The sequence below is a fragment of the Mastigoproctus giganteus genome, chromosome 6, assembly GCF_048544385.1.
Source record: "Mastigoproctus giganteus isolate SK-2022 chromosome 6, ASM4854438v1, whole genome shotgun sequence".
Classification (NCBI taxonomy): domain Eukaryota; kingdom Metazoa; phylum Arthropoda; class Arachnida; order Uropygi; family Thelyphonidae; genus Mastigoproctus; species Mastigoproctus giganteus.
In genome coordinates this window covers 151,877,162-151,896,559 of record NC_143580.1, presented here as the reverse complement: position 1 = coordinate 151,896,559, position 19,398 = coordinate 151,877,162, and the positions used below count along the sequence as shown (strand labels likewise).

Sequence of the window (19,398 nt, the reverse complement as noted above, 5' to 3'; positions counted from 1 at the left end):
TACTTTCCTCACCCTTATAGTTACTGGCACCTTGTGTACTTTCACATCCATTTATGCATACTTAATTAAATTAACATTATTACATGATTAAAAGCTGCTTTGTGCTTTTAGGTGCATCTGTTATACCTAATTTATTGAACTTTATTTCACTGAAACCATTTCATCTACTGTATACCTCTTTTCTGGCACCTCCATAGCCAGGTGGGCCGGAGCAGCAGTGTGTAGCACACTCTTCTTGATTAGACCGGGGTTCGAGCCCGTGACCACTAAACACGAAGGATGCGGAAAGGTCAGGGAATGACCACCGCATATCCCAGGAGCAATATGGCCTTAGTTGCTAAAGCTCCTAAAAAAAAATAAAAAAAAAAAAACCTTTTCTGTGTAACTAAACTTTTTCTTTAAAGAGTTACATAGAAAAACTCATTTATATATATTTTTCTTATTTATTTTAATATATATATTTCTCTTATTTTTAATATATATTTTGATTACTTTTTATCTCTTTATTTAATTTTGGATTAATTGGATTATATTTACATGGAGGTAGCATGACGATGTGCTAATGCTGCATTCGTACCGCTATCGTATAGCCTAATTTGTTTCTATATATTTTCAGTTCAACTGTTGCTTTGTCAGTGGTGTGGTTTGGCCATGCGAGTACTAGGCTTTCTTTCTGTTTTATTATTTTTCGCTGCATAAGGACCACCGCTATGCAAATCTATTGCATCGACGGTCTGATCTTAGTATCATTCCAACGTTGCATGGATTTGTTTAGCGTTCGAAATACAGTGATTCCCTGACTGTTATTGGCGTCGTGGTCCTCTGTCGAGATATGGCATAATGGTCAGTCTATTTTATTTCATTTCATTTTATTAATTATTATTTTCAGTTTATTTGGTCATGTAATGTTGTTAGTTTACGTTTCCACATTAGTGAGATTTCACATAATTCGGAAATGGGTGCCTTCAAGGGTGCCACTAAATTTCTTTTAATTGGCTTAATTTCCTAAATTATTTTAGGAACGTTGCTTCAACACTACCTCTTCTTTTTCCCCCCTATATATTTTTCTGTTATTGTTATTTTATTTGGTTGAGTTCTTTTTCACTCTACTGGTTTGCCATGCTGCTGGCAAATATCCTATTTTAGCTTATTATAAGCAACATCTAGTGGATTGTGCTTTTCTGCTGCCACTGGTGTTAGCTTTTCTACTATTTTTTCCTATTTATTTTAATATATATATTTTTTCTTATTTTTAATATATATTTTGATTACTTTTTATCTCTTTATTTAATTTTGGATTAATTGGATTATACACATATACAGGTAACCCTTGTATAATGCAGAGATTAGGTTTCAGAAATATCATGCATTATATGAGGTTCAGGTTTCATACAAAATGTAGGGTTATGTTCTGTAGTGTTTTTTTTAATTATAAAAACAACAATGACTTCATGTAACTAACTATTTAACAAATACATAGCATAAAATTATAAAAATTAGGAATTGTACATAAATTTCATTGCACATAATGCATAAATTTCAAAATTAAAGAAATGGATATTTTAATTGTCATCACTTTCTTCAGAAAAAATATTTCGTAGATATTCTTTATTTACGAGTGGCCGGATGTCGTTATCACTTGAAATCTCTTCGATATCATTTGTATAATTCTCACTGGGTACTTCAGCTGGTTTTCTTATCAAAAAGTCGATAATAAGACCTTGCTTACCACTATGCTGCAATTTTTTATTAAGTTCATAATATGGAGTTAAACAACTGTCCAATTGTCTTTTGAATTTTTCCGAGCGCTCTGTTGAGGGATCATTATCCGTAAAATAACTTCCTAACTTTTGCGCCAAATTTAATCCTTCTGCTAATTTCTTTAGACTGAACTCTTTAACAGACTCAGCACAATCAGAATCTTCAGTAGAACTTTCCTCACCATTTGTATTTGGTTTGCCGTCTTCTATTAATTGAACCAATTCCTCCTCATTTAAATCTGTTTCTTCATTAATTAATTCACGAATTTCATTTTCAACCATATCGGAAAATCCCTCGCCACCACAAATGTGTGCTAGGTTTGTTATACGATTTAGTTCAGCATCTACAGGAGGTATGAAATTTTGATTAAGGACGACACCAGGCCATATTTTTTTCCAGCAATCTTTCGGTGTAGAGGGTTTTAACTCCTTTACATATAGAGAAATAATTTTTACACAATTAAATATTGAAAACTCTTTCCACAAGAAAGAGTTTTCAATTTTTTTTGACATTGAAATTGAATTTTCAATTTCAATGTTATGTTTATAATCCAAACATGACACTTTTCTTGAGGCAGTGTCATGTTTGGATTAGATTCCATTTTTTCCAAAATTAATTCGAATGTTTGAAGAAAATATAATATGCTTTAAATGTTGAAATTATCCCTTGATCAAGGGGTTGAATAAGTGATGTTGTATTAAGCGGCAAATAAATTATTTTAATATTTGGATGGGTTACATTTTTTGAGTGCCCTGGTGCGTTATCTAAAATTAGTAAAATTTTAAAGACGATATTCTTTATCTTTATGTATCTTTCTATATCAGGCACAAAACAGTTAAAAAACCTATTTTCAAATATGCTAGCTGTAAGCCATGCCTTTTTGTTGGATCTCCACTAAACAGGGAGGGTGGACTTGTTAATCGCTTTTTTAGCACGAGTGTTTAAAGATCGGTTAATTAACATTGGTTTTGTCATGTAATCACCTGACACATTACTACAAAACAGTTGTTGTTGTTTGTTTGTTTGTTATTTGGTTTTTAGAAGCATTAGCAACTAAGGCCATATTGCTCCGGGAATATGCGGTGGTCATTCCCTGACCTTTCCTCATCCTCTGTATTTGGTGGTGACGGGCTCGAATCCCGGTCTAATCAAGAAGCGTGTGCTATGCACTGCTGCTCCTTCCCACCTGGCTACGGAGGCCCCTTACAAAACAGTAGAGTAATTTTGTCTTTAGAAACTTTGAATCCAGGTGCTGTTTTTTCATTTTTCGATATATAAGTGTGTTTTGGCATTTTTTTCCAGTTTAACCAAAATTCGTCTGCGTTGAATACCTGGTCTGCACTATATCCACCTTCTTCACTGATTTTTAAAAGTTCTTCTGGAAATTTTTGGGCAGCATCTATGTCTGCTGATGCTGATTCTTCTTGGAGCTGAAGATTATGCAAAGAAAAACGCTTTTTAAAATTTTCGAACCATCCCTTACTGGCACAAAATTCATGCTGAGAGCTTTCTTCTGAAAAATTTTGTTCAAGTTCTTTTAAATATTGATAAATTTTGAGGGCTTTTTTGTTTAATAAGGTTTCCATTCAAAGGCATTTTATTGTGAGGGCAATCTTCAATCCAGACCATTAGAGATTTCTCCATTTTTTTTTTTTTTTTTTTTTTTTTTTTTCCCCATTAAAATATCGCATACACGAGCAATACGCTTTGCACTTATCGTTGACCCAGCAATAACACTATCTCTGATTTTCTGCTCATTTTGTTTGATTGTACGAATTGTTGATTCATTTAAATTCAAAGTCCTTGCAACAACTCCTTGTTTTTCTCCATTTATCAACCGATTCAAGATTTTAATTTTTTCTTCGAGAGAAATGAATTTTCTTTTCAATATTGGTTTTTTCCTTCTTTTGCAGTTTTGGTGGCCATTACTATAAAAAATAAATTTTTTATTTGCCAAGGATACTAGGCTTTACATACCAACTAAGAAATATTGTTCAAGGTTTAGGCCTAAATGGATGTCAGATGAACTAATGAGACATGTGGCAGAGAAGAAAAATGCATGGGATACATATAAATTAACATGTGACACAGAAGCCTATGATAGATATAAGCTGGTCTGTAACCAAGTTACAAAGGAGGTTAGGCAGGCGAAGGCAGATTACGAGAAATCTTTGGCAAAGGATGAAAAGAAAAACAGCAAAGAGTTCTTTACTTATGTAAACTCTAGAAGGAAGGGGATGAATCAGATTGGTTCACTTGATATCGAAGGTTCAACTGTTCTTGATCCTGCTCAGGAAGCTAACAAACTAAATGAATATTTTGCATCGACATTCACACATGAGGAGTTATTCAGGGAGGGGAATGCAAGAAGTGCATTCAACTCTGGCAGTAAGCTAGATAATCTTGTAATAACTGAGAGTAAAGTGGAGGAGAAATTGTTGAAGATAAACACAAAAAAGGCACCTTGAGTGGATGGAGTCTATCCAGTAATATTAAAGGAGGCGGCAAAGGAATTAAGCAAACACTTAGCCATAATTATGAGAGCTTCCCTGGACTCAGGAGAGGTACCCATGGACTGGAGACATGCAAATGTGACCCCAATCCACAAAGGAGGATCAAAGGGGGAGACAGATAATTACAGGCCTGTTAGTTTAGCTTCTGTTCCAGGAAAATTAATGGAGGCACTGATTAAAGAACAACTGCAGGATCATCTAGACAAGACTTCAGTTATAGTTTGGACACAGCATGGTTTTGTTAAGGGAAAGTCTTACCTGACCAATTTGATTGGATACTGTGATGCAGTCACAAAAGAACTGGATGCAGGGAATAACTTTGATATTATATATTTGGATCTTAGAAAGGGTTTTGATACTGTTGCTGCACAAATTGGAGCAGTGTGGCACTGGAGGCAAATTGCTGCTATGGATAAAGGGATGGTTCAGGGGGAGAAGACAGAGAGTGGTAATCAATGGACATTGCTCATCGTGGACTAATGTTATTAGTGGAGTCCCTCAGGGTTCAGTGTTGGGTCCATTATTGTTTTCTGTATTTATAAATGATATTGATGATGGTATATCAAGCTTAATGTCCAAGTTTGCAGACGATACAAAGGTTGGCAGGGTTGTTAAGGACACTACTGATGTTATGCTGCTGCTGCAACAGGATGTGGAAAGGTTGAGCAGATGGGCTGAGGGGTGGCAAATGAAGTTTAACATTGACAGATGTAAAGAACTACGTATGGGAAACAGCAACCCCAGAGCAACGTATCAACTTTGTGGTACTACACTGACAGTGGTAGAGAATGAAAAGGACCTGGGGGGGGTAATTGTGCAGGCAGATATGAAGTTCTCTGAGCAGTGCAGATGGGCTGCAAGAGCAGCTCATGGTGTCTTGTCAATGATATACAGGAATTTTTCTAGCAGGGATAAAGAGGTAATTATTCCCTTGTATAAGGCAATGGTCAGGCCACACCTTGAGTACTGTATACAGGTCTGGAGGCCTCATTTCAAGAAGGATGTAGAGCTGCTGGAACGAGTACAGAGAAGGGCAACAAGATTAGTGAATGGAACAAAGGCTTGCTCTTATGAAGAAAGGCTTAAGTTTTGCAAATTACAGTGTCTGGAGACTAGGCACCGGCGAGGTGATCTGATAGAGGTGTATAAAGCCTTGAATGGTTTCAGCATGCTCAATGCTGATGAGATTCTTCCTCTTGCTCAGAATAATCACCTGAGAGAGCATAAATTCAGATTGAGGAAAGACAGATGTAGGATAGATGTGCAGAAATTTGCCTTTAGCCAGTGGGTAGTTGGTTGGTGGACTTCCATCCCTTGTTGTGGAAGTTGATAGCCTAAATGAATTTAAGGCTCAGCTGGACAGGTATTTCGAACGAACGGAGGGGTGAAATGGAAGTGGATTTTTTTTTTCCTTAGCTGATGCTGCATAAGCTTGCTTTCTTCCATCATATGCCTCTACTAATGCAAATAAATTCACTATTTATAACTACTTGTGCAACAATTAACTCTTTATAAGGTAAAAAATTGGCACTACAAAAAAAATATTTACTGCGTAAATATTTTTATATAAATTATTTAATTCCCTTATATAAGCCCCTTATATAAATTTGGTTCTGGCAACTACACCCATTATATGAGCAGACACAAATTTAATGAACATAAAGTTTGATTTTTAAGTCGCGTGGTAAAAGTGTGTGAAAAGAAGCAATACAACAATTCGTAGATCGTGTTATATCGAAACCACGACTGTGTCATACAAGGGTAGCCACAATTTATAAACAGCTTTGTATAGGTACCACGTTATATACGAGGGTTACTTGTGTGTGTGTGTGTGTGTGTGTATATATATATATATATATATATATATAGAGAGAGAGAGAGAGAGAGAGAGAGAGAGAGAGAGAGAGAGAGAGAGAGAGAGAGAGAGAGAGAGAGAGCTTTACCCTTTTCTATATTTCTTTATTTTATTACTCATATCACAGACATTAGGTCCTTGAGGTTATCACAGCCATTCTTTCAGGTATGTCAAGTGGGCTTGCTACTTAGAAATCTAAAATACTGATGAAATTGATATTCAGGTCAAGGGGACCAAATTTCAGTGATAGTCTGGTTGGTCTGTGACAGCCAAATCTTCTGCTTGCACTGTCAAGTTGATGGGACTGGTAGTAACCCTGGGGGTAACCCCATGTGCAAGTCCTGAAATGCTATGCCTAGTATACTGGAGGTGACTGTCCAGGTGCAAACCAACATAAGCGGGGGTCGGGGGTGTGTTACTCACACCACATGGAAGAATGCAGCGCCTCTGTGTTACCAGGCAGTACTAGGTGGTAGGTGATTCTTATCAATGGGTGCAACACCACCACTTTGCTTATTGGAGGCTTGAAGTGGTAGAACCCATGTTTAGTCTCCAGAGCAAAGCTCTGGCAACCCTCATCTTTTCCATCATGCAGTATGATTAATGTCTTTTGAGGTTATGGTGGACATCATGGGGAGATCCGATCTTCCTTACATTTTGAGGGTACAGCTCTAAAACCGAGTTTGCTGGCCAGCTGCTAGATAGTTCACCAGACCAAACCTTTTGGTAACTACCTAAGAGGCTTGTGGATCAGCTAGTGTTATAATCTCGCCATCTTTACTCTGCCAAGTAGTTACTGGAGGGAGTCTGAATAGTGTGTATGTGGGAGTATTGTCGAGGCTGCATTATGTAAAGGAACTGGGTATTTTCTTGCTATGTGTATGCCATGTCTAAAAATTTCATTACTTCATACAACGTACCTTCCCCACCTTTTCTTTCTACTGAATACATCATGAATTATCAAACTTAATAGAACAAACTCATCTGTGAAAAGATCTAAATCTCCAAAACACTTCCTTGTCCATTTCACAAATATATGTTGTCTCAGTTCTAATCTCAATGATGTCCATTTTCACTTAGTCTGCCTAACCTCTACATACTTTTTCTGACAGAATGCCAATTACACTTTTTGGCAAATTCCCCCCCCCCCACTCCCTGTTAAAATAATTCAGGGTGATTCTTGTAACTTTGACTTTGCTGAATTCAAATATGGCAACCATATTTGTTGTAACACCCACCCATTTTAAGGGAGAAGGGATTAAAGTCAAAGTTTCTAGTAAAAAAGATTTTATATATTTTAAGAAAATGTTACATACAGTACTAAATATTGAACAATTGTTCTATTAACCTTATTCTATTTACAAAAATGTTTGCCTTTAATAATCGTCCTTTGGTGTCTCCCATACGAGATTCCAACAGTAGTCTGCCACATATTTGGACTCCATTTTCCCCGGTATCTTTTTTACATTTGTGAAATATCTTAGGGAAACTTTTCACCATGTTCATTGAAGACAGCTTCTAAGGTTTCAGGAAAAAAAAGTCTAAATGGGAATGTAGGAAATAAAGTTTTAATGGCAGGTCTTGGTTTTCGGCCATCAACCTACGATATTTGAAAACTGAGGATGATGAGAACTTTTTAAGCACATATCTTAGTTTTTGAACATACAGTCACATCTCCCTATTCACGGGGCTTACATGTCAACACTTCCCACAATAATCTGTACTCTCGCCCAAATAGCCCGTTATGCAACCATTTATAATTAGCCAAAAAATTTTTAAATTTGTTTAAAGGTTTTAATTGTGTTTTACAAAAATGAGTAACATTTTAGACCCATGTTTCGAAAATGCTGTATCAAAATTTTATTACATAGTTAAAATAAGGCATGTGCCAGGGTATTCACCACAGGATTCAATACTCTTTAGTAGTAGGGGTCTTAGAGGCTGGAGAAGAAGCAGGGTTGGCTGGCGTCGAGACTTCTGGTTCAGGGGTACGAGGAGTTTTAGGCGTCGATGTAGAAGTTGTCCTTTTCAGGAACATTGTGATTGGAAGCTGCTTTTTGTTTGAACTCTTTGAACATAGTTTGATTATGGTTTAAAATATTGTTGAGGCTTTCCTTGAATTTCATTGAACAAATCATGTTGTCTTTGTATTTGCAGAAGAAGTCCACAAGGCATTTGGCATCACGCGTTGCCTGCACTAGGTTTTCAAAGTCAAACTTCTTCTCTTGGCATGGTTCTTCCTCAACCTCTTCCTCATTCTCAGAGTTTGAACTAACAAATAAGGCATTTCATACAACTCACATATCTATACAGTACAGTAGTACTGTGCATGCGTTTGTTTTTCAGGTAGATGAGAGTGTCTCACTGACTCACATAACATAAAGCAATTACCACGCCTGACATTACAAAGAGTGTTTGTGTTGCTCTTCATTTTTGCTGTCTTGTCTTATCAAATTTCAAATTTATCTTGCTTATTAATACTGTACAGTATGCCAAAACTAAGTAATGCTACGGAGAGTGATGTTAATAAAAAGAACCAGCGAAGAGGAATAATACTGGAAACAAAATATGAGATCTTAAGCAAACATGCAGCCGGAATGACTATTAAAGATCTTTGTGCGAAATGCTATTGTGAAATTTATAAAGAAAAGGGAAGACTGTCTTGGAAACATATGACTCTTGAAGCATTTCTGAAGGAGAACACGACTCCTTGTGCTTCCAACAAACTAACAACGAGTGTTGAACCAACAATGTGATGAACGATCAACAAGTGAGGAACTATCAGTGAGTGTGCATTTAGTCGATGATGATGAATAAACATTCTTTAACATTTGTATGGCATAAATAATTTCTTTATTATTATAATTTACTTGATTTAATTTCTTTGGATAAATAAATCATTGTTTAAGCATAAACTATTATTTTGTTTACCTTTATTTGACATTACTATGGTAAAATTTCATTGGGAACATAAATCCTGTTTTTAACATTACATCTATGGGAATAAATTCTCACTTTATGAGCATAAGCTAGGAACAAAGTAACTCGTAAAGTCGGGATCTACCTGTATGCAAAATTTCAAAATTATGCATGCTTAATTTTCTGCAGTAAACAATAACTGCTTTCAGAACTACTCATTGAAACTGTGTCTATATTTAGGAAGGTAGATATATATACTACCATTTACCTTGAACCAACAATTAATGTCCAATCAATATTTGGAGCAGCTACTAGGAGATGTCTTGCAAGAACTGCAAGGCTAAAATGCTTGGTGCACCAAGGTAATTTGTTGAAGTGTCCCCTCATAATATTGAGATTAGTGCACTTATAGATAATAAATTAAGTTGCCTAATTGCTGTAGACTGAGGCTATGCCCTTCTTCTACAGTGACATAAAGAAATTACATAAAGGAGTTTACTCAAAGAGGTAACTACCATTAGGGGTAAAGGGAAGGGGTATTGCTTTCGTAAAGGCGACTACGATGGACTGAGACAGTATTTAAATTCTATACAGTGGGAACAACTGATGATGTTACCAACAGCAAATTCAAAATGGGAAGCATTCAAAGAACTTATCTTGCAAGCTACTAGGCTTTACATACCACTAAGAAATATTGTTCAAGGTTTAGGCCTAAATGGATGTCAGATGAACTAATGAGGCATATGGCAGAGAAGAAAAATGCGTGGGATACATACAAATTAACACGTGACACAGAAGCCTATGATCGATACAAGTTGATCTGTAACCAAGTTACAAAGGAGGTTAGGCAGGCGAAGGCAGATTACGAGAGATCCTAGGCAAGGGATGCGAAGAAAAACAACAAAGAGTTCTTTACTTAGGTAAACTCTAGAAGGAAGGGGATGAATCAGATTGGTCCACTTGATATCGACGGGTCAACTGTTGATGACCCTGCTCAGGTAGCTAACAAACTAAATGAATATTTTGCATCGACATTCACACATGAGGAGTTATTCAGCGAGGGGGAATGCCAGAGGTGTATTCAACTCTAGCAGTAAGCTAGAGAATCTTGTAATAACTGAGAGTAAAGTGGAGGAGAAATTGTTGAAGATAAACACAAGAAAGGCACCTGGGGTGGATGGGATCTATCCAGTTATATTAAAGGAGACAGCAAAGGAAGTAAGCAAACCCTTAGCCATAATTATGAGAGCTTCCTTGGACTCTGGGGAGGTACTCATGGACTGGAGATGTGCAAATGTGACCCCAATTCACAAGGGAGGATCAAAGGCTGACACAAGTAATTATAGACCTGTGAGTTTAACTTCTGTTCCCGGAAAATTAATGGAGGCACTGGTTAAAGAAGCACTGCAGGATCATCTAGACAAGACTTCAGTTATAGCTCGGACACAGCATGGTTTTGTTAAGGGGAAGTCTTGCCTGACCAATTTGATTGGATACTATGATGCAGTCACAAAAGAACTGGATGCAGGGAATAACTTTGATATTATATACTTGGATCTTAGAAAGGCTTTTGATACTGTTGCACATGGAAGACTGCTGCACAAATTGGAGCAGTGTGGCATTGGAGGCAAATTGCTGCTATGGATAAAGGGGTGGTTGAGGGGGAGAAGCCAGAGCGTGGTAATCAATGGACACTGCTCATCGTGGACTAATGTTATTAGTGGAGTCCCTCAGGGTTCAGTATTGGGTCCTTTATTGTTCTCTGTATTTATAAATGATATTGATGATGGTATATCAAGCTTAATGTCCAAGTTTGCAGACGATACGAAGGTTGGCAGGGTTGTCAAGGACACTACTGACACTATGCTGCTGCAACAGGATCTGGAAAGGTTGAGCAGATGGGCTGAGAGGTGGCAAATGAAGTTTAACATTGACAAATGTAAAGTACTACATATGGGAAACAGCAACCCCAGAGCAACGTATCAACTCTGTGGTACTACACTGACAGTGGTAGAGAATGAAAGGGACCTGGGGGTGGTTGTGCAGGCAGATATGAAGTTCTCTGAACAGTGCAGATGGGCTGCAAGAGTAGCTCATGGTGTATTGTCAATGATATACAGGAATTTTTCTAGCAGGGATAAGGTGATTATTCCCTTGTATAAGGCAATGGTCAGGCCACACCTTGAGTACTGTATAAAGGCCTGGAGGCCTCATTTCAAGAAGGATGTAGAGCTGCTGGAACGAGTACAGAGAAGAGCAACAAGATTAGTGAATGGAACAAAGGGGTGCTCTTACGAAGAAAGGCTTAAGTTTTGCAAATTACAGTGTCTGGAGACTAGGCACCAGCGAGGTGATCTGATAGAGGTGTACAAAGCCTTGAATGGTTTGAGCATGCTCAATGCTGATGGGATTCTTCCTCTTGCTCAGAATAATCACCTGAGAGATCATAAGTTCAAATTGAGGAAAGACAGATGTAGGATAGATGTGCGGAAATTTGCCTTTAGCCAGCGGGTGGTTGGTAGGTGGAACAGACTTCCATCCCTTGTCATGGAAGTTGATAGCCTAAATAAGTTTAAGGCTCAGCTGGACAGGTATTTTGAACGAACAGAGGGGTGAAGTGGAAGTGGTTATTTTTTATTTATTTATTTTACTTTATTTTTTTTTTTGGCTGATGCTGCATAAGCTTGCTTTCTTGCATCAAATGCCTCTACTAATGCTAATGCTAAATTTAAAGGCCTTCAGTTTTTTTTTTCTTTAAAATGCAGTTATCCTGCTTCATTCATTAGTCATAATTTGCATGTTCTCATTTCATGGTGTGAATCTGATCATTAGTAAATATGCTGTCTCAGAAAGCAGTAGCAAAATTTTGTATAGTGATGAATGGATCCTTCAGCTGCTTTTGTCACTTTTCATAGTACTGTGACTAAAGACTGTATATGTGTCAGTCTAAAATTTAGCACACCATTCCTCATGTCAGATAATGGTTATTATCTAGCAGTGAACAGGGCTAATAGGAAAATAAGTAGAATGCTCTCTTATGTTAGGACATATGCACAAGTACCACCTTTGAGGCAAAAAGGAATCATACAGCGAATAATTTGGGCAACTTAGATGAGCAGTGGTTGAATCAACCGATAACTGAGATTCTTTCAGAAAAAGTATATGGGGTTTGGCAGACTGTAAGTGGAAATAGACATCATTGAGATTAGAACTGAGACCACGAATATTTGTGAAATTAACTACGAAGTGTTTAGGAGGTTTAGATCCTTTTGTCGATAAGTTTTCTCTATTAGTTTGATAATTCGTGATGTATTCAGTAGTAAGAAAAAGTGGGGGGACATGCTATATGAAATAATAGAATGTTCGGATATGGCAAACATGTGGTAAGAATATACCCAGATCCTTAAAGTGGCCTCAACAATGCCCCCACATACACACTACTAAAGATCTGGCAGAGTAGAGGCAGCAAGATTATACACTATCTGATCCAGAAGCCTTCTAGAGAGTCACTGATAGGTTCAGTCCAGTGTACTAACTAACTAGCGGCTGCCCTGCAAACACCATTTTAGGTACCCTCAAAACATAAGGAAGTTTTGATCTCGCCGTGGTGTTCATCATAACCTCAAAGGACATCAATGATACTGCATGATAGAGGAGATGGGGGGAGGGTTGCCTAGAACTTTGCTCTGGAGACTAAACATGAGTTCTGCCACTTCAAGCCTCCAATAAGCAAAGTGGTGGTATTGCACTGGTTGATGAGAGTCATCTACCACCTAGTATTGCCTGGTAACAGAGAGGGGTAGCATTCCTCTGTGTGGTGTGGGTGCCACACCTTGACCCCTGCTTACGTTGGTTCATATCTGGGTGGTCACCCACAGTGTACTTGCACATGGGGGTTACAGCCTGGAGACTAGGCACCTGTGAAGTGATCTGATTGAAATGTATAAGGCCTCGAATGGGTTGAGCAGATTCAGTGCTGATGAGATTCTTCCTTTTGCTCAGATTATAAATATGAGGAGCATAAATTCAAATTGAATAAAGACAGTTGTAGAATAGATGTGCGCAAACTTGATTTTAGCCAGCAGGTAGTTGATTGCTGGAACAAACTTCCATCTGTTGTGGAAGTTGACAGCTGAAATTAATTCAAGGCTAAAGTAGGCAACCTTTTGGAGTGAATGGATGGGCAAAACAGTTTTTTTTAGTTGATGCTGTATAAGCTGGCTTTCTTGCATCATATGCGTCTACTAATGGTTAATGCTAATGCCAACTATTATTTCGAATTGTTGTTCTGATTCCAGCTATGAGAAACTTCAACAAGAAGCAAAACAATTTTTGTGAATATGAATTATGCTATTCCAAACTGTTGAATAAGGTCGGCGAAATAAAAAATGTAAGCATTTTGACTAAAAGCATGAGGACAAATCGTTGAAATCGCCAGAAGATAAATTTCAAGTGGATTTCTTCAACGCCATTTTAGGTGTTGCGATGCCTTCCCTAAATGGAAGATTTGAACAACTAAAAGTATACAATGAGCAATTTAAGTTTTTGTGTGATTTACATAAATCCAGTGATTCTGATCATGAAAAACTTTGTCAGAATTGTAATAATTGGCAAATACATTTAACAGACAGAGGTAACAAAGACATAAATAGAACTTAAAGTTATTCGACGAAATGTTTGTATTCAGGGATCTTTTTAAATTGGATTTAGATAAATTTAATAATCGCTATGAAACATTAAATTTAATTTGCACAAATAAGTTGCCTTTTCCAAATTTGACAATAGCCCTAAGAATTTTATTAACAATTCCGGTGAGTGTCACAAGCAGGAAAAGAGATCATTTTCCAGATTAAAACTTATTAAAAACTGTTTAAAATCAGGTATGTCTCAAGATAAGCTTATAAATCTGGCAATGATATCTATAGAACACAATATTTGCAAACAATTAAATGTATCTGAACTTGGATATGATTTTGTCATTATTAAAGTACGTAAAGTGAGAATGTAATTGATGTTAATAAAATTAATAAAAACTATATTTTCATTTATATTTATTCAAAATTGTAGTATTCATTACAATCTTCAAGGGCTCCAAAAACTCTAGTGCTGGGCCCGACATGGCACAAGATGCTGTAAACCATTCCTCGAATGTCAAAAAAAAAAAAAAAAAAAAAAAAAAAGATGACCATGACCTTTCCTCCAAGAAGCCACAACATTTGCTTTTTTTAGTGTTGGTGATGACACAGACTCCCAAACAGAGATTTGTTGCTTTCTCTCTGGGTCGAATTGATGTGGCCATGTCTCATCTGCCCCTATCACCTTGTGCAGAACCTCACCATCTTCAGTAACCATCCATTGCAACTCCTGACAAACCATGTGAACTTGCTGTTTCTCAGAAGTGAGTAGCCTTGGAACGTAGCATGCACAAATGTGTTTCATATGCAAATGATCACGAAGAATACCATGCAGGCTTCCTACTGATATTCTCAGCATCTCTGCCAGTTGCCTTTCTGTTATACGATGACCTTCTCTCATGATTATAGAAGCAGTGTTCATGGTTTCTGTGGTGATGGCAGTGGTTGGAGCTCCGGGACTGCCAATTTTTGGGATTGAATCACATTTATCTTTAAAGAGCTGTGAGCTGTGCTATATGGAAGCATAGATTCCCCAGAAGCCTCTTTTAGACAGAAACAAATTTTGAGAGCAGCGTACTGTTCCTTGCTTGTCGCATCCATTGTTACATAGGACCTGCATGCCATATTCAAAATTTGGGGGTGCTATCACTTTAGCATGGGATAATTCTTTCTTTGTCCCTGCTTACAGTGTTCCTGTCGGTGAAAAAACTCCAGCGTATCCTGTCTGCACTGCTCAGGCTATTCAGTTATCCCTAGGCCTTTTGTTATCAACTAGCTTGAGTTTTGTGCTACTGAAGTTATGTTATTCTTGGATTACTGCTGTCTAAATGTAGTACTTTACATGTAATAATGTTATAAGTTTATAAGGTCATACTTAGTTTTTACTTCAATTGCCAAATTTTAGCAGATCTGAAGAGTTTATTTAAATTTTGTTGAAGTAGCAGATCCTGATTAATGTCATTAACTAACCAGCTTATCTGTTATTATCAAAAAAATGTAGACATTAAATTTTATTTTCCAAAATCAATATCATTAATAAATATCAGAAATAAATGAACCCAATAAATGTTCATTTATTGCAATACATGAACAATAAAGAAACCCAACACTGAACCTTGTGGAATCCTGCTTTATTACTTTGGTCTATGTTTATTCTGTTTCTTGTCACTTAACCATCTCTTTATTCACTGTAGTATCGTGTTACTAATGTCATGTTATTTCAGTTTATGCAGAACTGTATCAGAAGTTTTGTTAAAATCTAAGTAAATTTACCAAAATTGTTTTTTACATGTAGAGCAGCGTTTCCCAACCTTTTTTGAGTTGTGACCCCTTTTATAATAGCCAAGTAACTTGTGACCCCTGCCACATTTGCATAAAAAGGCATTTTTAATAGGGTAAAGAAAACACATTAAAAATAGATTTTTCAGAATATAATTCTAACCTAATATTTAATGCGATGGTTGTACTTGCATCTGGGCAACCAGCTTCAAAATTTGCAACTGAGTGTTTGTTAAAGCCAACCTCATGTCATCCTCAACATTCAGTCTCTTTCTTGCCTTTGTTTTGATATGAGGAAGCATTGAAAATCCACTCTCTCGCAGAGATATGTAGAGGCAAATGGAAGTAAAACTTGAAGGGCAATCATGGTGACATTTGGATATGACTGATACATAGCACACTAGAACTGAGTCATCAATTTTTCATAAAACAAATTACGTGCCAAAGAATTGTTCTGCAGATCCAAGAATTCATCCTGTATTTCATTGGGAATGCTGGCTACATGCAGGGAAGCAGAGAATGGGTTTCGTACCAGTGCAGCTTCTTCTTCTGTAAGATCAGGGAAGTACTGCTGAAATTCCTTTTCAAGGGATTCAAGGTGCCCAGTAATCTCCTCCTTCAGATTCTCATCCAGTTCACCTTCAGATTCCTCTACCACACTGCAGAGTTTTTCAAACATGGCAATGTTTCCAAGATTTACTTTCCAATACCAGTTTTGCAGCTTGGATACAAATGCCTGAAGACTGTCTTGAAATTGGATAATGTGTGTTTCCTTTCCCTGAAGTTTCAGGTTCAGCTTATTTAGCTGGCCTAAAATGTCTGCTAAGTAAGCAACTTTTTTCTTCCAAGCTACATCATTAAAGGTAAGCCACATGGTTATGTTTCCCTTGCACTTCCAGGAACAACTTGATTTCATCTTTCAACTCAAAGACACAATTGACAACATTTCCTTTTGACAACCCAGCATACAGCAGTGTAAAAAAGAAGAATTTTGTCATCAGAATTCATGTCTTTACATAGTTCTTTAAACAGACAGATGTTGAGGGCTCCAGATTTGATGTAATTCACAATTTTGATCAGAGAATCAAGTACCGCTTTTAGAGGAGCTGGAAGAGTCTTACTGGCAAGAGTATATCGGTGAATCATGCAGTGAATGCCCTTTGCTTGGGGAGCAAGTTCTTTCACTTTTGCCTGAAAGCCCGACTTTGACCCTAGCATAGCTGGTGCTTCATCTGTATAAACCCCACAGACGTTTTTCCACTGTAGTCCTCCGGTTTCAAAAAAGGTATTTATCTTCTCCATAATATCTTTACCGTTTGTGGTAGTTTCAAGTGCACTATAAAACAGGAACTCTTCTTTGATGTCATCTGAGTGAATATATTTCACGAAGACAAGCAACTGAGAACATGAACATATGTCTGTTGATTCATCAACTTGAAAAGAAAACAATGGAGAAACTTTGATTTCATTCAAAACTTGCTCTTTCATGTCCAAAGACATATCCGAAATGCACCTCTGAATAGTGTTATTGGACAGAGATATTTGTCACATCTTTATCTTGCTGGCTTCCCCAAGAATTAACTTCAGCATGCAAGGTGTGATGATCATTTTTACAATCGTGTAAGGCAGCGCTTCCCAAACTGGGGTCCGTAGACCAGTTCCAGGGGGTCTGCGAAATGGACCCTCCGGAACTGGTCAAATTATTCGTTCTATAAAAGTTATTATTATATATTTGTGTAAAAATAAGAATAAAGCCGAGTTGTTTTAAACATAAAATTTTAAACTTTTTCTTTTTTTTTTGATTTTTGAAAGGGTCCGTAGATCTCAGAAGTTTGGGAATCACCGGTGTAAATATTTTTTTGTTTGGCCAATGCGACTTCATATGATGCTTGTACTGCTGTTGTGCTCTGGTGCTGAAAATTTCCTGTAGGATCAAGTCTCTAACATCTGAGACCAGTTTCATGGCGTCGAAAGAACTCCAAATCCTTTTTAGTATGTTCTGAACTTTGTCTCTAAGTGACGTTTCAGTTTTGAAGGTTTCATAGATTTAGAACTGAGAACGACATTGCACAAAATGCATTATGGCTTCTCTATGCCATTGCTGATCAAAGCGGTAAAGCCAAATTTTAGATAGTCTTCTGAATATTTACTTTTTTTTCTCCATGGGTACGGATTTAGCACAGTCTGATGACAATCTACTGATGCTCTTTAGATTTTAGAAAGTGCAAGCAGTAGCTAACCTGTGCTCTACAGCAAGTGGCTGATTTCTATCATGGTGTCAACTAAAGGTGGTTGACTGTTGGCGAACTAAGTTCATGCCAGTTTGCATTAGATGGCCCATCGCGGACATTATTGAATTACATCATTGCAAACATGGCAGCATCAGCAAAACATACGGGGTGATCTTCAACTGCGCTAAGAGAGCAACTCACCTTTATTCAATGGTCCATATTCGACATCTGTTATTCACACATTGAGACACTGATTAAAAATGAATTTTGATATTGAATTTTGCATCATAGTGAATATTTTTTTTCAGCTTACTATTAGTAACATAGAATTTTATTCTAATGATAACAATGTATTTGTATATTTTATTTTTAGGGAGTCTGCTGCGACAGAAATTAGAAAAAATATTAAAGGCCCGCCTGCCATAGCAAATAATTAAAATAATATAAAATGTTTAATATGTATGAACATGACAGGCTTTTAATATTTTTTAAGTATCCGCTGCAGTGGACCTTAAGTCACTTCCTTTCATTTATCAAAAATCAGTGTTACAACCAACCACTAGTAGAATATTGCAGTGTAGCTATATGCCATATTGAAATAAATAAGTGTTGAAAACATTCATAGTGAAATTTCCTATAAATATAATTGCAACTAAAAATAACTGTGCTAATCCCCCCCCCCCCCAGAAAACACTGTGACCCTCTTGGGGGTTGCGACCCACAGGTTGGGAACCCAGGATGTAGAGCCTTTGTGAACAGCCTTGTCATAGCCAATTAGATGTTGCGCATAATTTCTTAACAAATCCATGCTGTGATTGCCTTGTACTTCCATTCCTCTGCAGATTATCTTGTATTCTTTAACTGTGGGCTCCATAATTTTCTCCTAACACAGAGCTCAAACTTACTGGTCTAATAATTACTAACTTTGCCTTTCAAGCTACTATTGTGAATAGGAGACATTCACCTACTGGAGATATTCACATGTCTCCAGTAGGTAAGGACCTTCACTTGATTCCAAGGATGTTCTCATTATTATAGCCAAAGGTTTGAGCGCTTTTGCTGCTGCTTTTAATGTAATTGGATAGATTCCATTAGGACCAGGCACCTTGTTTACTTTTACCTGTGATAGTTTTCTTTCAGTTTGCTTTCGGTTATCAGGAAAGAACTGAAATAAATCCTAGTCATTGTTATTTAGGCTTCTAGTATCTCTATCTCTAAAAAATTCTTCGCATGTTTATATAGATGCAAAATATTTATTCAGTTTGTGAGTATACATGAACATGAATACTTTTTCCGATTCATATCAAGTGGACTAATATAATTCATTCCTTTTCTTCTAGTGTTAAAATAAGCACAAAATTCTTGTGCTCTAAGATAGAGACCTTCTCATAATCTGCCTTAGCAGACTGACTTCAAAGCTTATTGCATACAATTGAATTATGGACAAAGAATGGTCAATAATGGGGATAGGCAAGTCCTTCCCCATCCCCCAAAATAGCTAAGCTTTTTCAAATCTGAAGCATCCCAACTTTGATGCGGCAAACAGAGCCTGGAGCTTCAATAAAGCTTTAACCCACATTACAACCAGTTTTTTACAGTGCATGTATCATTTAGACTATAGAGAACAGAGAATCAGTGACGGTTTCTTGTAGCACAACTAAGAGGTTTGCTAGGATAGTAAACAAAATCAATAGAAGATCCTCTGT

At 37.0% G+C, this 19,398-nt stretch overlaps 1 protein-coding gene across 4 annotated transcripts in view; it reads left to right on the top strand.

Moving 5' to 3' along the window:
• The window catches only part of Polr3F (RNA polymerase III subunit F), a 315,200-nt gene that overhangs the window by 66,923 nt on the left and 228,879 nt on the right, over positions 1 to 19,398 (top strand). The gene's annotated exons all lie outside the window — the stretch shown is intronic.